Source organism: Sphaeramia orbicularis, chromosome 11 (genome assembly GCF_902148855.1).
Source record: "Sphaeramia orbicularis chromosome 11, fSphaOr1.1, whole genome shotgun sequence".
NCBI lineage: Eukaryota > Metazoa > Chordata > Actinopteri > Kurtiformes > Apogonidae > Sphaeramia > Sphaeramia orbicularis.
Genome location: NC_043967.1, coordinates 29,974,044 through 29,992,049, shown reverse-complemented (window position 1 = coordinate 29,992,049; position 18,006 = coordinate 29,974,044). Strand labels below are relative to the sequence as shown.

General features: G+C 33.3%; 1 long non-coding RNA gene across 1 annotated transcript; it reads left to right on the top strand.

The window, feature by feature from the left end:
• The first annotated feature begins 4,112 nt into the window (after window positions 1-4,112).
• LOC115428957 (uncharacterized) lies at window positions 4,113-7,861 on the top strand. The gene is made up of 2 exons (XR_003936708.1): window positions 4,113-4,268; window positions 4,979-7,861. It is a non-coding gene; the product is annotated as an uncharacterized LOC115428957 (long non-coding RNA).
• Window positions 7,862-18,006: the final 10,145 nt, after the last annotated feature.

Genomic DNA, 18,006 nt, shown 5'->3' with positions numbered 1-18,006 from the left:
TAAACATTTACAACGACCTCTGACCTGTGAGATTCCACATTTTTCAGTGCGTTTAAAAAGCCTTTGGAGTTCAACATGTTTAGGTCATTTGGCTGAAAGGACGTGACAACATGCCTCTTTAGCGCTGGTCTCACTTACGAATCTCCACATCTCGCAAAAAGCTCTACAAGGAGAGCGAATGTTCCACTCCAGTGCACAGAGAAAATCAGTCTCTCTCATAATAGCTCTGGGCAATTTCAGACCACACAGAATGACAAGGGAATCAATTTTCCTGGTTAGGTTATAGATGGATTTTCTTCACCCGGTCTTTTCATAAGAAATAACTGAGATATGTTATATGAATTATTAAGAAATCCTCAGCAGCCAGCGATACATACTGAAGGCTACACCACTTTTCTGAAACCTAATGAATATTGTTATTATTATATTACATTTGCAAGGAATTTTAGGGGATTTGCATTTGCTGATTTTGCATAACATTTCAGTCCTAAAATTAGGTGCTGAGAGTGATCTTGCAAAACATGTGAAAGGAATATTAACGACTGAATAAATGTGGTGTAATTTATCACAAGAGTCCACAGTTAACTTGGTTGTGCCGTGTAATAGAGGGAATGTGAGTAGGTGGATCAAGCCTGACCTCAAGTGGAAAAAATAGGATAAAGCAGGTAATACATATCCACATGTTTAACCCACTGATAAAATACAGTCTTGGAAAAAATTATTAGACCATCAAAAGTCATCAAAACAATAGTTACGCAATCAAGTACTAACTCCTGTGTGTATCGTGACTAAAACAGACAGAAAAGAAAACACGGAATGCCTAAAAGCACTGTTTTTGTCAGTACAGTGCCATAGATATTGATGGAAGAACTGAAGTGATTTTGGTTATTATATAATAAAAAAAAATATGGAAAATGTCTACATATCAGCTCTGAAATTAAACTATTATGAGCTATTTTTGTTGTTTTCATTATATTTGTCCAAACAAATGTACCTTTAGTTGTACCAGGCATTAAAATGAACAAGAAATTGAAGAAAACAAGGGTGGTCTGATAAATTTTTCCGCAGCTGTAAATAGTCCCTGCTGTTTATAGCTGTTAATGACAATAAAAATGATGACTTCTATTATTTCATATTTACATTGTGAGATTTTTGTGTCACAACCCCTTGCGTCAGACTCCCGTGTACTTCATTCTCACTATACAGTTGTGGAAAAAAATGATAAGACCATCAAAAGTCATCAAAAACAATGGTTATGTAATCAAGTACTAACTCCTGTGTGTATCATGTGACTAAAACAGACAGAAAAGAAAACATAGAATGCATAAAAGCACTGTTTTTGTCAGTACAATGCCATAGATATTGATGGAAGAACTGAAGTGATTTTGGTTATTATCAAGAAAACATGGAAAATGGATAGATATCAGCTCTGAAATTAAACTCTTAAACTCTTTGTTGTTAACTTTATATTTGTCCAAACAAAAACTTTTTTTTCCCAGAATTAAAAAGACATTAAAGTCAAAAGATTGATTTTTTTTTATAAACAACACTAAGTGAGGTTATTGCATTTTGTGATTAAGGCTGTGCTAGTGTTGCATACAATTCCCAACATACATCATGCTTTTTGTAACGCTTTCTGAAGTCAATTAAAAATGTAGGCCAGCTGTGTTCCTCCAAAATAACTAATTGCACTGTGTTTGCATGGGTAAAAGACAGATGATCAACAGCACAGATTCAGTGTAAGAAATCCTCTGTTGAAAGACTAAATCAGAACTTAAATTCTAAGACCTAAAGTTAGGTTTAGAGAGACTTTGCTGCAGAGCTTCACTAGTGTCACACTGAGTAGACAGAAAGAAGAAACTGATATGTTCCTTTTCTCAGAGTTTTTGTTTTTCATGCAGCTGCAGGTTAAGGAGCAGTTCATAGTAAGAAATGATGATGGTGTGAACAATTTGCATTGATATTCTGTTAATGGCAAAAAAGGAAAATCATTTTGAACTTGTCACAGATTAAGAAAACCTCTTCAATCTGTGTAAAGACAGTTTTTGCAAATTAAAGTGAAATCTTCCTGTATTATAACGAGTAGGGAGTTGTCTCTGCTGCATAAATGGAATGTTGCCATGTAATTAAAATGCAGACTCTGCCATTCAGTAAAAAAAATAAATAAATAAAAAATAAAAAATATATATTTGTCCAAACAAATGTACCTTTAGTTGTACCAGGCATTAAAATGAACGATTAAAATAATAATAATAATAATAATAATAATAATAATAATAATAATAATAATAATAATAATAAACAAATAAATAAAAAAATAAATAAAAATTAAAAATTAAATTAAAAAAATAAATAAATAAAAAAATAGAAAATTTAAAAATTAAAAAAAAATTCAAAATTCAAAAAAAATTCAACAAATTAAATTAAAAAAAATTTAAAAAATTAAAATTAAGAAAAAAAAGCGAATGAGAAATGGAAGAAAACAAGGGCTGGTCTAATAATTTTTCCCTGACTGTAAATCATGCAAAGGCAAATAAGGAGAATGTGCAAAGTGATCTATAAGTTATTAGCTTAATAAATTTTGCATTTAACAGGAACATCATACTTACTTTTTCACAGTCATACAACAACACATCATCACGTGAAGCCAGAAGGTATTTACTGAAGTTAATTTATTAAATATTTTTTGTTCTAATTCAAACTAACTTTTTATGTACTGCTTGTGCTAAGGCTAAACTACAGCTTGCATGGTTAAAGAACTCCCAGTAGCATGTATTATTGTCAGTATTTCAGTTAAAAGCCACGAAGCAATTACCAACACTGAAGTTTATTTAAATGAAATGAAAACATTTTAGGCCCTAATTGAAAAATAGATATTTATTCTTCATATGTACATATTTTTTGGCTTTGTCACAGCTAAACAGTCCATGAGAGTCTGAATTATATAAATAAATGAACAGCTATTCCTAGCAGCTGAAGTGTATGAAGGAGGATTAGGGCCATACTGGAGATTAGATTAAAAAAAAAAAAAAAAGTCATAGTATTATGGGAATTAAGTCATAATTCTACAATTTAAAAGTAGTATTTTTATGAGGGAAAAAAGTACAGTCTAAATAACTGTGTTAATTCTAGGAGTTTGAAGCTATAAATAATTTTCCAACATTACCTAGATCCAAAAACCCAGAATATTTTGCTCTTCATATTCAATTATACTAAAGTATAATTTAATCAGATGCCCTACTTTCATTTAATGCAAGCAACAGACTATTCCTCAGATATTATCCTTTAGTTACGAATGTATTCTCATAATAGCATGACTCTTTTCTTACAATATTGTGGATTTATTTGTGAAATATGTACCTTTTTTTTTACTCTGGCCTTAATGCATTCTCAAAGAAAGACCTTAAAACTTCCAATAAATAAATGAATACATAGAAATAAAAATCTGGTCATGATGAACATTTAATTTCCAGTGACTATAAATGAATATAGGTTGTATTTTTAGTCTCACATTGTTTGTGAGTGTGTGAATGCTTGGTTTAATGATTCAGATGAGCTGTATTTTATTGTTTTTAAGATGCATTTAACTTTGTGTGTAATACCAATACATTCACAGATAAATACTGTCTATGGAAGTCGTCACCGATGTTAAATATCAAGTCCATTCTCACAGAAAGACCTTAAAACTTTCAATAAATAAATGAATACATAGAAATCAAAATATGGTCATACTGAACATTTAATTTCCAGTTACTAAAACTTCCAATAAATAAATGAATACATAGAAATAAAAATATGGTCATGATAAACATTTAATTTCCAGTGACTATAAATGAATGTAGGCTGTATTTTTAATCTCACTTTGCTGGTGAGTGTGTGAATGCTCAGTTTAATGATTCAGATGAGCTGTATTTTATTGTTTTTAAGATGCATTTAACTTTGTGTATTAGACCAATGCCTTCACAGATAAATACTGTCTATGGAAGTTGTTAACCGATGTTAAATGTCAAGTGTAAAATGTAAATGCAATTATTTCCTCTCTGTCCAGGCCCACGGTAGGCGGGGCTCCGTTGCCATGACAATGACGTCAATGTTGGTGTCGAGTAACCAAAGGTCAAAATAAAGACAAGTGAATGAAAACGGAAGGAAACTTAACAGGCTGCCCAGAAAAGGACAGAACATTCACCAAAATCCACCTAAACTCCACAGCGTTTCACTGCGACGGACTCTGACTCAGTGTCGTCTGGGAATGACCGTTTTATTCGCCGGTAAGGAGCCGTCAGACAGCAGAAGGTTAGGGTCAGACACTAGCTAACAGAAGCTAGCTAAGTCAGCAAGCTAGCTAGCCTAGGTCGTTTGCTAACATGAGCTAATGCTAACAGTTGGTACATTATATTGTTTGTTTAAGCAGGCAGCTGGTTAATACAAAGTTACTTTCGGCAGCCCGCTAGCGATAGCAATGTACATACGGCAATCTAGGCTAGACAGCAGGGACTATGTGGCTATTTAAGTTAGCTTTTTCAGTGTTGCATTCAGTCAGGACAGGACAAAGTAGCTGGCCTTGTAACAGTGTATGTTTCCCAGCTGTGCAACTTCACTGACATTAGAGTACCGTTATTCTGACACACAAAAGACGCCGTTTGATGAGTATTTAGCCTGTCATTTTGCTCCACAAACACTGTCATTTAACTCAGTTGCTGTGACACAGCAGGCTAGCTCGTTAATCATTGCAAAGCAGTTCACTGAGTAGGTAAACAAACTTTTCATTATTGACGTAATTGATATGAACACCGAGCTGCTGCTGCCCATAAGTTATTAGAGCTCAAAGAGGATGCGAAGCAATGACCTTGCAGTGGAAAATCTTCTCTAGCTGTCATTGAAAGTCGACCTCAATATGCATTAATTACACTGCCAGACTTGTGTAATGCAAATGAGGTCAAGCTAACTTTTCTTTTGCATTTTTTTTTTTTCCTACAAGGAAAATAACCGAGTCCAGACAATAAAGGCTTTGATGCTACGGTTGGGGCTCACCGCAGACATCCTGTACAGTAGCACTCAGTGTGCTATCCTTGATGTGGTCACATGCAGGTAAAAGGATGAACCATTTTCAGCATCAGAGATGGGACTTTCATTGTAGAGCTGCAGCAATGATTTGAGCAGACATCTAATTGTTAACTATTAAATTACTTGACAAATATTTTGATTCTTGGTTTGAGTTTCTGAATATTTTCACCCTTCTTTACAACAGTAACCTGAATGTCCTACGGTGTTTTATAGTGAAAGACATTTGAGGACATGTATTTTTATGACAGTTTGCAGATCAAATAAGAATATAAACCACAGATTGGTTATAAATGTTTATAATCGCTATTCGCAGCATTTTATCAGTTTCAAGAGAGTTGAGATTAGACCTTGGTATCGTTTATACCAAAAGTAAAACTACAGCACAATTCTTTAGTTTTATTTTCACCTTTGCATATTTATACTTTATGCAGCACTATAAGATAAACCTATTCATCTAATTGAAGCCGATTGTCTGTTTACATTATAAAATGAAGAAAAATATGTGAAAGCTCTCTGCCTCAGGAACTGATGCTGAAGAGATTTATCCCCTAAATACTGAAATTCTGTTGATCAATCATTTCTGGAATAATACATAGTTGTGATTAGTCTGACTCCAAGACTTTGTGACTGAGTGTGTTTTGTTGTGTGTGTCTGAATGTGAATACGGCAATGTGTAACACCGTTGTCCAAAACAAATTTCCTGTTTGGGGCAATAAAGTTGATCCTGATCCTGGATACTTGACAGAGGGATGACATAGGCAAAATAATGATCGATTGAAAATACCTATATAAATGTTAAATCAAAATTAAAGGTGTGCAAGTTTAATAAACTATTGTTAGTTTTGCACTACTTTTTATAGCCAGAGCATGACTCTCAAAGTGGTGCAATGTTTCCAAATGTTGACATAGAACACTCAAAATAGTGTTTGTTCAATGTCCACATGTGAATGAATAAATAAACCAGAAAATCGTGTAACCGATGTTTGCTGTTAAGGCCAAAAAAAAAAAAAAAAGACCAATTAAACATTTATTTTGCTATTGATAATGATATATATTGACGCGCTGTACCCAGCCCTGGTCAAAGTGTAGAGCCCTGCAGCAGCTCTTCCCATTTTTACACTAGATGACAAAGCTATCATGTCCTTACTAACCCTAACCCAGTGACTGAAATGACCAGAGTTCTACAGTAGGCTGTTCGGGGCTGTAAACATCCCCGACTGGAAGCTGTCTATCAACAGAGCTTTCAGTCTGATGTTTGCTGCTGCTGACTGCCTCCAGCCTCCACCGGAAAAAAATAAATAAATAAAAAATAAAGGACAAATGTCTGACCTGCTCCTTCACACTTCAAACACTCTGAGAACGCTGCACTGGACTGTTATTAGTAAAATCCCAAACTAATGAGGCCCCGGGGGGGTCATGATTGAGCGACTGCTAGTTGTTTTGGTGGCCTATATCTTTAATAACATTTGTTCAGACTCAGATCATGTAAACATCCTACACTCAGCTGTGATCAGTTGCAGCAGAGGCTGAGAGAAGGTTGTTTACTTGAACTGGCTGGAAAGAACACATTAGCATGAAGTAAGCTGAGCACAGGCGTCTGGATCAAGGTCATACACCGCAGGTTTAGCAAACGCACATCTGGAACAATCAGACAGCAAAGAGAAGAACAAGCAGCCCCCGATTTCAACCAGTGATCTGCGTAGCATCTTTGAGACAGATTATTCCAGTTCGAAGTGCTTCGGAGATGATCGACAAGCTGATAATAAAACAGAACAAACTAGAATACAGTGGAAGAGACTGGTTCTTTTTCCACTGTGACAAAATATTGAAAAGTCAACATTTGTGTGGGTTTTGTTGTGGGTGAATATGGAGCAAAAATCTGCCAAAACACACATGAAATGCTTTAGGAATTTGATAAAGAAGTAAATGAATGAATGAATGTGAATTACATGAATGTTCTGATACTGAAAAACAATCTAGAAACAAGAACAGTTTAACATCAAAGGGTGATGTTGAATAGTGTAGAACTAGAATAAAACTACACAACAAAATAAAGAATGAAATGTGTGATTTTGTGTGAATTGTGTAATCTGTCAAATTAATGTGTACCTGTTTTGTTTTTTTAAAATATATTTTGCTTTTGACAAAAATAGACATTTTTTTAAGCTTTCAGGAACATGTCATTTAAATCTAGATGATGATGATTAAACTGTTAGATATCAATGACAAGTAAAATTCTGAGTATTATTTTGTTTTCCGTGTTATGCTGATATGATTTGTGATCTTGATATTCTTGTGTGTTTTGTTCTCAAATAAAGGAAATGTGACTAAAATTTTAGCCTATTGTGTAATAATGCAACACAGATGCTTCAGATAGGATTGAGTGCAGTTCACTTTCGCCACATTTCCTGGTTCTGCTTCCATGTTGACCTCCTAAATGGCGTTCTATAAATAGTGCACCTAGTAGAGCAGGCTAATTTCAGGATTCATCCATTAATCTGTAAAGCAAGGTAGGTTAATGAGAGGAAAAGTCGTTTTAGATAGACAGTCTTTATTCATCCCCTGCAAACGTCAGGGTTCTGTAGCTCTGAATACACATTAGTTACAATATCTGTAATCGACAAAGAAGACTTTTGTTCTTCAGTGTTTTACTTATGAAGATAAACTGGTTTAATGGAGTAAATTTGATTTGTTGTATGAGTTGTTTTTTGTAAAGGCAGAAATGCACTGACTTGGAAGTTCAGTATTTTGTAATTAATGTGTGGAATGTTGAAATTAATAAAACTTGTCTAACAGATCTGAATGTGGCTTGTTTCCTCTTTTAAAGCACTAATAAACCACATACTCTGTTTAAACTACATGAATTCAAGTGTAAAAAATATGGGAAGGAAAGGAAAATAATTCTGTACTTTTGTAAATCATGTATTATGTGGAAACTTCCTTTTACAAATCCAAACCCCATGTATTCTGTTTGACAGTACTAAAATTCTGCCATTAGATGTCAGTGTTGTGCTTCAATTGGACTAGTGATAAGTAACCACAATTTATTACACACCTAAGTAAAAAATAAAGGATGGTTTTTTTTTTTCTGTTGTTTTTTTTTTTTCCTGTAATTGCTAGTGTGGTGTTAATATACTGAGTTAAATCCTGATCATAAAGTTCATGTAGAAATCAGTTAATTTGGATGTTTTTGTGACAGAGAAGAATCAAAAAATCAGTCTGGATGGAGGCTGTGGATGAAAAAAAAAAGTGTGAAATTACATAAAATATAAGTTTATTAAAAACCAAACATGAATGTGAAAACCATAAAAATAACTCTTGTAAGCAGAGATGATTTTTTTTTTCTTTGGTAGTCCGCCAGACACAATAACACAAGACATAAATTAGATTGAAATCAGATGGATTGTCTTTTGTCTACATTTGTGAGAATTTTACTTGAGTGTCAAGAAATACACGACATAACAAAATACCAAAATTCTTTTCATCTGCCACTGGAGGACACTCAGCTCATCTTGATAATGAATTTCTGCAGCATCAGGATTTAGAGTTGAATGAAAATGTAAAAAACACATTTTCAAACTTCACTTTTCACTGTGTATTCGCAATCTGGAGATTATCTCTGCTCAAATGGTCAAGTTCACCTGTAAATATGAACATCAAAACCTCAGTATCAGAGCTCATCTGCTTGGCTGTAAATAGGAGATGTCTTGGTGCTTGTGGTTTGCAGCAGTTTCCTACTTTAACGAACCAACAGTAATCACATCATATTCAGTCTGAAGTGCCTTCTGTAACTGTTTCCATTTCCGAAGCACCGTGCTCACCACTTCCATCGTCCAAACTTAATGGAAAAAAATCAAGATTCAAGAGGAAGAAATACATTTTGATTGACATGCTCTAACCCTCCATCTGTTCATGTGCTGTTACTATGAACTAGACTAGCTGATCATACCGCTGGGCTCTGTCAGTGCCTACAACATTCTGCACTACTTGCATAAATTAATCCCAAGATGTTAATTCTACAGAGCTGAACTTTGAGGGGAATAAGGGATCAGGGGAATTTTTCTGTCAGGTCTTGAAAGCAGCTGAATTTCAATCACTTAGGAGAGAACCACAAGTAAAAGGGTCTCTACCAGTGTTGTACAAGTTACTTCCAAACTGTAATACATAACAGATTACTTTTTACTGTCCTTTAAAACCTTGCGATATTACGGTCTCAGAATTGTAATGCATTACACGACTCCTGTATTACTTTTGAGTTACACACAGACTCTCATCATGAATGGTGTGTGCACAGTAGAACCCAACCCATTTATCATTTGAACAATTCAATTATAGGCAAAAAGTGTGTTGTAACACAAGCGCTTTTGAACATGTACCGAGCAAAGTATTATTGAAAATTGATTAGTAATGCCTACACTACTGGGTCTGATCGAACAGCAATATGTGGACACATTTGGTGTTCAACAGTCTGTGTCATGTAATCAGAGTAACTTATATGCATGTATTATACATATTTGAGTAGGTATTTATAAGCACTTTAACATTATGTGTAATAAAATTTGGGGAGATAAAATTTTTAGTTTATAATGTCAAATTACTACTCGGTAACGTGGACTTGTAACAGATATACATTTTTTAAGCTTCACGCAAACATTCAAAACATGCAGTTCTTGACAGAAATTAATATCAAATAGAACAAAACCCTTTAGATATTATGTTTAACTATGCTGACAATAAATTTTGGAGTAAAATATTGAAAAGTCTCAACAAATAAGCCAGATATAATCCCAAAGCTTTATTTAATGTATTTAATACTAACACAGTGTTATTTACAACTTGTGCTGGTCCATACTGATATAAGTACATTACAAATAAAGAGTAATTTCTGGGTAACAGTTCACAGATAGTCTTTTTAAATATGACCAGTGTATGAATTCACAAACTTCATCATTCAGAATTTTAATTTCTCACAGTAATAGAGAGTCTTTTGTCTTTTTGTTAATTTAATGCAACCTAACAGAAGGTTCCGAACTTCTGTTCTGTGTAAGTGGTTTGTAAACAGTTCCATAAAATAGAGAACTTTAGCTAAAAAATGAGCCCACTTAATAAATAATGTGTGCAAAAGTACTTTTTCATGTTGATGTTCACTTTTGCTTGATCAGACACTACTGCGTTACAGGAAAAAGTAATCTGTTACTGTAATGCATTACTTTTGTAATGCGTTACTCCCAACACTGGTCTCTACTGGCTTGAACATGACTGTGAACTGTATAATCAGTGTCATTGATTTAGGTCAAATCTGGTATTTTTCTCGTAATTTTATTATGATATGCTATGATATAATAATGGTCATTGTTGATCATAGCCACAAATGCTGCAGTCAAATGCATGATTTATTTTAAACATCCTGCCTTGATGTGACACTACCATCATGATCGACTGACTCAAAGTCAGTGACATTAAGTTTAAAAGCGCTACAGGGTTAAAATATCAAGTAAAAAAAGAAGTAAAAATGATGCCAATATACGGAGAGTTGCAGTAGTTCTGCTGGGATGAAATATACATATGTATCTGGGATTTTAAGATCAAAAATCACCACTTTGAGACAAGGTGTTTGAAGAGGAAATACTTTATTTCAAGGCCTTACAAATAAGGCTTTTATACCTAAAAGTTTCTATGTCATGCACATAGTAATAATAATAATAAGAAGAAGAAGAATAACAGTTTCCACCCAGGATGACATCTTAAAATGAGAATATCTTAGAATATTTTAGAACAAAACAGGGATACATCAGTAAATCAGTATCACTGGCTAAAAAGTCAGTAGGGGGAGTAATTGTTCCCCTTGTTGAGGAGTTTCCATTGGAAAAAAAAGTTAGATTTTTCTACTGCATTAATCTGTTGTTCTTATTTCAAAGAATTATCTAAAAGCACAGAAAAAAATGTACAAAAATGCCTAGTGTTTTTGCAGTTATTGCTTGGTTATCACACTATTTTTATGTAAAAATGACTTTGAAACAAAATATAGTAAAGAAAAAAAGTTTTGTGATGTAATAGGGGAGTTTGACACCACTGTTGGCATAGCTGTTCAAGTTTAGATTATGCACTCGTGGCACCACAGTCATGTTGTCTGGCAGCACTGTCACAATATGAGGAAGAAGACAAAAACAAAGGACTGGATACAAAGAGGAAACTAGAAAGTCCGAGATCTCTGAGAAGAATATGTGATTAATCCTGGAACAATTAGAAGCTTCTCCATCATGAAAACTACATGATAAATTACAAACTATACAAACAATTATTATTATTATTATTATTAGTAGTAGTAGTAGTAGTAGTAGTAGTAGTAGTAGTATGAATATTATTATTATTAGTAGTAGTAGTAGTAGTAGTATGATTATTATGATTAGTAGTAGTAGTAGTATGAATATTATTATTATTAGTAGTAGTAGTAGTATGATTATTATGATTATTATTATTAGTAGTAGTAGTAGTAGTATGATTATTATGATTAGTAGTAGTAGTAGTATGAATATTATTATTATTAGTAGTAGTAGTAGTATGATTATTATGATTATTATTAGTAGTAGTAGTAGTAGTATGAATATTATTATTATTATTATTAGTAGTAGTAGTAGTATGATTTTTATGATTATTATTATTATTATTAGTAGTAGTAGTAGTAGTAGTAGTACTAGTAGTAGTAGTAGTAGTAGTAGTAGTAGTAGTAGTAGTAGTAGTAGTAGTGAAAAAAAGTTGAACTGTCAGTACATTATGTGTGCTGTGTGTTCATTTACTGGGTATAAATAAGAACTGGGGCAACACGGGGGTGGGGTGGTGTTTTGAGTCCAGTCTTGTAGCTCAGTTTTTAGTGTTATTTTTACCAAAGGTTTGAATTCTGTGGCGTCATACCATTCCAGCTGTGAGCACATACCCATTCAGTTTAACACCTGAACCTTTTGTTTTTGTATTTACTTCATTTTACTGGTTTTCCTCATTATTGCATTAAGTGTAAATCATTCTATATCATGGGTAAAGCCTATTCATGAATGAATGGCATAGATCAGGGGTGTCAAACATGCGGCCCGGGGGCCAAAGGTTCCAATCCGGCCCGCAGGATGAATTTGTGAAATGCAAAAATTACACTTAAGATGATCACAGAAATTTTTGGTTCAGGTTCCACATACAGACTGGGAAAAATATTATCATAATAACTTATAAATACATACAACTCCATTTTTTTCTTTTTTTAAATGTAAATATTTTCATGTAGTTTTCCTGTATTTACACTAAAACAAGCTATAATTTCACAGAAAATGTAAATATCCTGAACAAATTTGAAAAACCTGAAACGTCTTAAGAGATTTAAGTGTAATTTGAATAATATTCTGCCTGTTACTGAATATTTAGTGTATTTGTAGATCCACTGTGATCTGTAAGTTGTAATGAACATGGCATCAATGATAAACTGAGGCAGAATATTGATAAAATTGCACTTTTTTTTCTTAAATTTTAGGGTGTTCTTGTCATTCACATTGTCTTAAAGGGCAGTTTGAAGATGTAAACATTTTCATCATGTAAGGACTGTTTGGAGTTGACATTATTTATATATAATTATATTATTATTTTACTGGTCCGGCCCACTACAGACCAAATTTGGCTGAATTTGGCCCCTGAACTAAAATGACTTTGACACCCATGGCATAGATATTCCCTCAAAAAGTTACACACCATCTTCTCTATGCTGTTGTTTTCTTCCAATGCTTAGTTAACCCTTTACTCTGACAGGTTACAGGTGCAAAACACTGAGTTTACTTTAAGATAAAAATTTAAAAAGTAAAATTACACCTAGCGAGTAACATAGGTAATACAGAGTAAACAGACATGACTGTGGTTGTGGATTGTGAACTACATATACAGTGGTGGACAAAATTATTAGAGCACTTGCCGTATTCAAGAGGTTTTATCTGTTTGTTTTTTGTTTGTTTGTTCTTCAGTGTCCAGTAAAATACCCATAAAATGAATGAAATATCTACAAAGACATTCTTACACTTTATATATCAGGGGTGTCAAACTCATTTCAGTTCAGGGGCCATATTCAGCTAAATTTGACCTGAAGTGGGCTGAACCAGAAAAATAATAACATAATAACCTATAAATAATGACAACTCCAAATTTTTGTCTTTGTTTTAGTGTAAAAAAAAAAACCCATCAAATTATAAAAATACTTACTTGTTTAAAATATCAAAAAAAAAAAAAAAACATTAAATTAAAAAAAACATAAGAAAATTTAGTGCAATTTTAACAGTTTTATTCCTCACCTTATCATTTGTCCATGTGCATTATGGATCAGATCTACAAAGACACTAAACACTGAGGAACAGGCAGAAAAGAGTTCAAATTGTGCTGAATTTTCTTTAGACATTTCAGGTTGTTCATATTTGTTCAGATTATTCACATTTTAGTGTTACAGGATAGTTTGTAAATGTAAATATTTTCATAATTTAATGTTATTTTTTGCACTAAAACAAAGGGAAAAAAATCAAGTGCTTAATTCTAGATTGTTTTGGCTTAATTCAAGATTTTTTTTACTTAATTGAAGATTTTTTTTTTTTTTTTTTTGGCTTAATTCAAGATTTTTATTTTTTTGGCTTAATTCAAGATTTTTTGCTAAATTTGAGATTTTTTTTTGCTTAATTCAAGATTTTTTTACTTAACTGATGATTTTTTTTTCTTTGTTTAATTGAAGATTTTTTTTACTTAATCAAAGAATTTTTTTGGGCTTAATTCAAGATTTTTTTTGTTTTTTTGTGGCTTAATTAAAGATTTTTTTTTTTTTGCTTAATTGAAGATTTTTTTTTACTTAATTGAAGATTTTTTTTTTTTACATAATTCAAGATTTTTTTTTACTTAATTGAAGATTTTTTTGGCTTAATTGAAGATTTTTTTTGGCTTAATTCAAGATTATTTTTACTTAATAGAAGAATTTTTTTGGCTTAATTGAAGATTTGTTTTTTTTTTTTACTTAATTCAAGATTTTTTTTACTTAACTGAAGATTTTTTGGGGGGCTTAATTCAAAACTTTTTTGCTAAATTTGAGATTTTTTTTTTTTTTTGGCTTAATTGAAGATTTTTTTTACTTAACTGAAGATTTTATTTGGCTTAATTGAAGATTTTTTTACTTAATTGAAGATTTTTTTTTTTTGTTTGGCTTAATTCAAGATTTTTTCCTTAATTCAAGCTAAATTTTTTTTTTGCTTAATTCAACTCAAGACTGTGGAATTTTTGCACTTGGCAAAAACATCCCAGGGGCCGAACTGGACCCTTTGGCAGGCCGCATTTGGCCCCCGGGCTGCATGTTTGACACCCCTGCAATAGACCATAGACTAGAGCCATCATAAGGAGATTTATATAATTTTCAGTACAAAAAATAAAGTACACTGTAAGCCTGGACTTTGTATTTACTAAAATGCTTTAATTACAATGTACTTAAATGATTTAAGTTTATTGCATTACTATAAAATGTTATGTATATTCTACTAATTTGTAGATATAGTCGAAAGTATGAAAAAGTGTAAGTTGAATGGATTTAAATCACTAAGTTTTAGTCATGACCACACCTTTTTATCTCCACATTGCATTGTGGGTATTGGGCATGTTGTTGTAAATGTGTTATTTTTCTGTGCAGGGGTTCAGCGGGGTTGTGGTGTTAGTGTTAATTTGGACTTAATGTGTGTATGGCAATGTTTATTGGCCTTTTTGTTTGTTTTTGTATTTTTGTAGAGCTGCACCATGAGTGAGAGCCATAGGACGAATAATCGCTTTCCTGTTCATTTATATGCTTGGTCAACATAAATCTATATGCCTTATCCAATTAAATACTCTTCCTCTACGAGTAAATTACATCGAGTTCTCTCCCTGCCTAACTTCCATCCATGCTACAGTGTATTAAGTTGAATAATTTTATAAAGCAATTTAAATTGCCAAAGATTTTAATTTGAATCAACTTGGAGCTGAGTACAATGAACTGATGATGTTAAGTCTAATAATTATACAATTAGTGTGTTGTACTTAAAATAGCGATCGCATTCAAATCAAGCATTTAAGTTTAATACACTCAAGTTTTCATTAATCATTACATAAATGTTTTAAGGCAACCAGTTTCCACAATTGTTTTAAGTAAACTCAATTTATCCGGTCTTACAGTGTAGGCCTATTTCACTATCTATGTCACATACTATGTCAAAAAAAATTAGACAAATTAGACATCAGTGTTTATTTACTTTATTAAAGAACTATTCGTATTTCATTCGTTTCAAAGATTTGTTGACATATAAAACGTCTATTTGTGTCAATGCCAAAACCTTTGGCGTCATCCTGCCCAAACAACCTTTGTTAAATAGAACTGAGCAATCCTGTTAACTGGTATCCATCTGAAACATGGTTGCACCTGCTTTTAAGACTGATGAACAAACATTACCAATGAAAACAAACTCCGTCCAAAACCACTTGTACAATTGTTGTGAATTTCAATAACCGGTCACCGTGTGGCTCAGATCCAGTTCAAATGTTTGTTTTACATCATTTTTTTCATATAATGCATCTTCATATTTAACCCTTTCATGCATAGTGGTCACTACAGTGGACAGCTATTCTACAGTTGTTCTCTTGTGCATTCATGGATTTTGTTGTTTTAGTTCCACATCAGCCAATACATTGGGCGCTCATGCATCATCCCATACACTGCAATTGATACCATTACTGTAACTTTGCTGTTCTTGATCAAATTGATCTGCAGTAACATGTTTGAGTGGAAAGTAATTGCTTATTATTTTTATTAGACTGTAATTAACACCAAAAAGTTTTTTTTTTTTTTTTATCTCCATGAAGTGAGTAATGACTAGTATTAGGGTGTGTTAAAATGTGACAAAACATCAGATCAGCAGCATGGAAAATGTTTTCATTTCATAGTTTTCACACAGCATATTAGTAAATACATGTTTCTTTGCTTCAAAAATTAAATGCATGGTGTCCAGCTGAGTGGACATTTTTGCAACTCCGTGAAAAATACATTCATAAAAAAAATTCAAATGCATTGTTTATTTTTTTTTAATCCTATCCAATCCAACTTTATTTGTAAAGCACAGTGGATTAAAGTAGTGTACAGAAAAATAAATAAAACCAAAATAACAGAGTAAAATACAAGAATAGATCAAAAGACACAGAACTGTAAAAAAAAAAAAAAAAAAAAAAACAATTGTTGCAAGAATAGGATACCAAATTATTTATTAATTAATTGAGTGTTGATTTATTGATTAATTTAATTATAGATTTATAACTAAGCTTAAACTTAAATCAACCCAAAACAATAATTTAGAAGTCTTGCAAAGGTGATAGTTCGTGGACTGCACAGTGAACCCATGTGTGAATAAATAGTACACAAAGCACAACTGAAACAATGGATTTATATACATATAAATAATTTATTAACTAAACTAAGACACACAAATAACATAAAGACAAGAGACAAATACAACAAAAGGAGCAGGAGATTATGGACAGGAGAATATGTAAATTAAGTTGGCAGATAGCTATATTCGAGAGATTATAATGTTAGTGAGGTTACGTTGAGGTAAACCTACTTAAATTGGAATAACACCAACTCAGATAAATCAGGAGCAAGTTTTCTTACAAGTTGTTGCGGTGCGGATGCAGCAACTGGCACGGCCTTGACGGCGGATGGATGAAGTCTTCTGACGTAGTTCGAAGCAGGAACAGGCTGTGAAGCGACGTGCTTGCGCTGGAGGCCTGAAGGTCTGGAGTTCTGAAGTTCTGCTGGCTGGAGGAGGTTCACAGCTGGCTCTGGCGGCTGGTTCTGGAAAGCTCACCAGGAGAAGTGGAGAACAGCGAAGATGATAAAGCTCTTTGGGGAGCTTAGAAGATAGAACAGCTCTGAGAGCCAAGGAGATGGTCAAGACTCCTTGGAGAAAGCTCTCTGCTCTTAGGTGAGAGCCCAGAAGATGGACAGGACTCTCTGTGTAGGTGAGAGCTCAGAAGAGGTGGAGAAAGCTCTGGAAAAGACTCTTCTCTTTGCGTAGGTGAGAGCCCTGGAGATGGACAGGACTCTGCTCTGCTCTGTGAGAGCCCAGAAGAGGTGGAAAAGACTCTGGAGAAAAGTTGGTTTCATTCATTTTTATAGTTCTGTCCAAAAAACAACTTGCCACACCTTCCTCGTGAATATAGATGAGTTATCGATGCCTTGGGGCGTTGCCTTCTTCGTCTGTTTTCGGCGGGAAACCGCCTCCTCGTGAATATTTAAACGAGTCGTTTGCATATCTCAGTATCACGTTTCTCTTCCCTCTTGGGAAGACAGAGGGGGAGAGGACTGTGGGCAGCCTTGTAAGAAAACTTTGCATCCTTAGATAAGATCCTTAAATAAGATCACTTAAACTTTATACATCACCTGTAACCTCACTTAAGCATCAGTAAAATAATAGCATGATTATTCAGACATGCTATAAGCAGTGATACTCTTACTTTCACATAATTCACCATGAACATGATCAGGACACACATATGTGAAACCACAGGTCAGGCAAATGGCTTAAGTATTACATGCATAAAAGAGTTAACATGCTGAGTTAATTAACATTAACACATAATGTAATACATTATTAACATGGCACATATAGTGATTTTTGTCATTCAGTCTTTTGTTCGTCTTCACCTCTGGATAAGCAACATGATAAAAACAGATGTTGAGAGGACAAAGTCGACTAGTTGTAAACACCAGTTTATGAGTCCTCAATTTACTATGGCCGAGGAAATGGCTCTTGATGAAGAACAGATGACAATAGCTGAGGAAGTATTTTTTTTAAGTCCATTAGGCTCATTCCTTAAGATCATCTGTCTTCGTAAATGTCATTTGCAAAGGATGTCCCA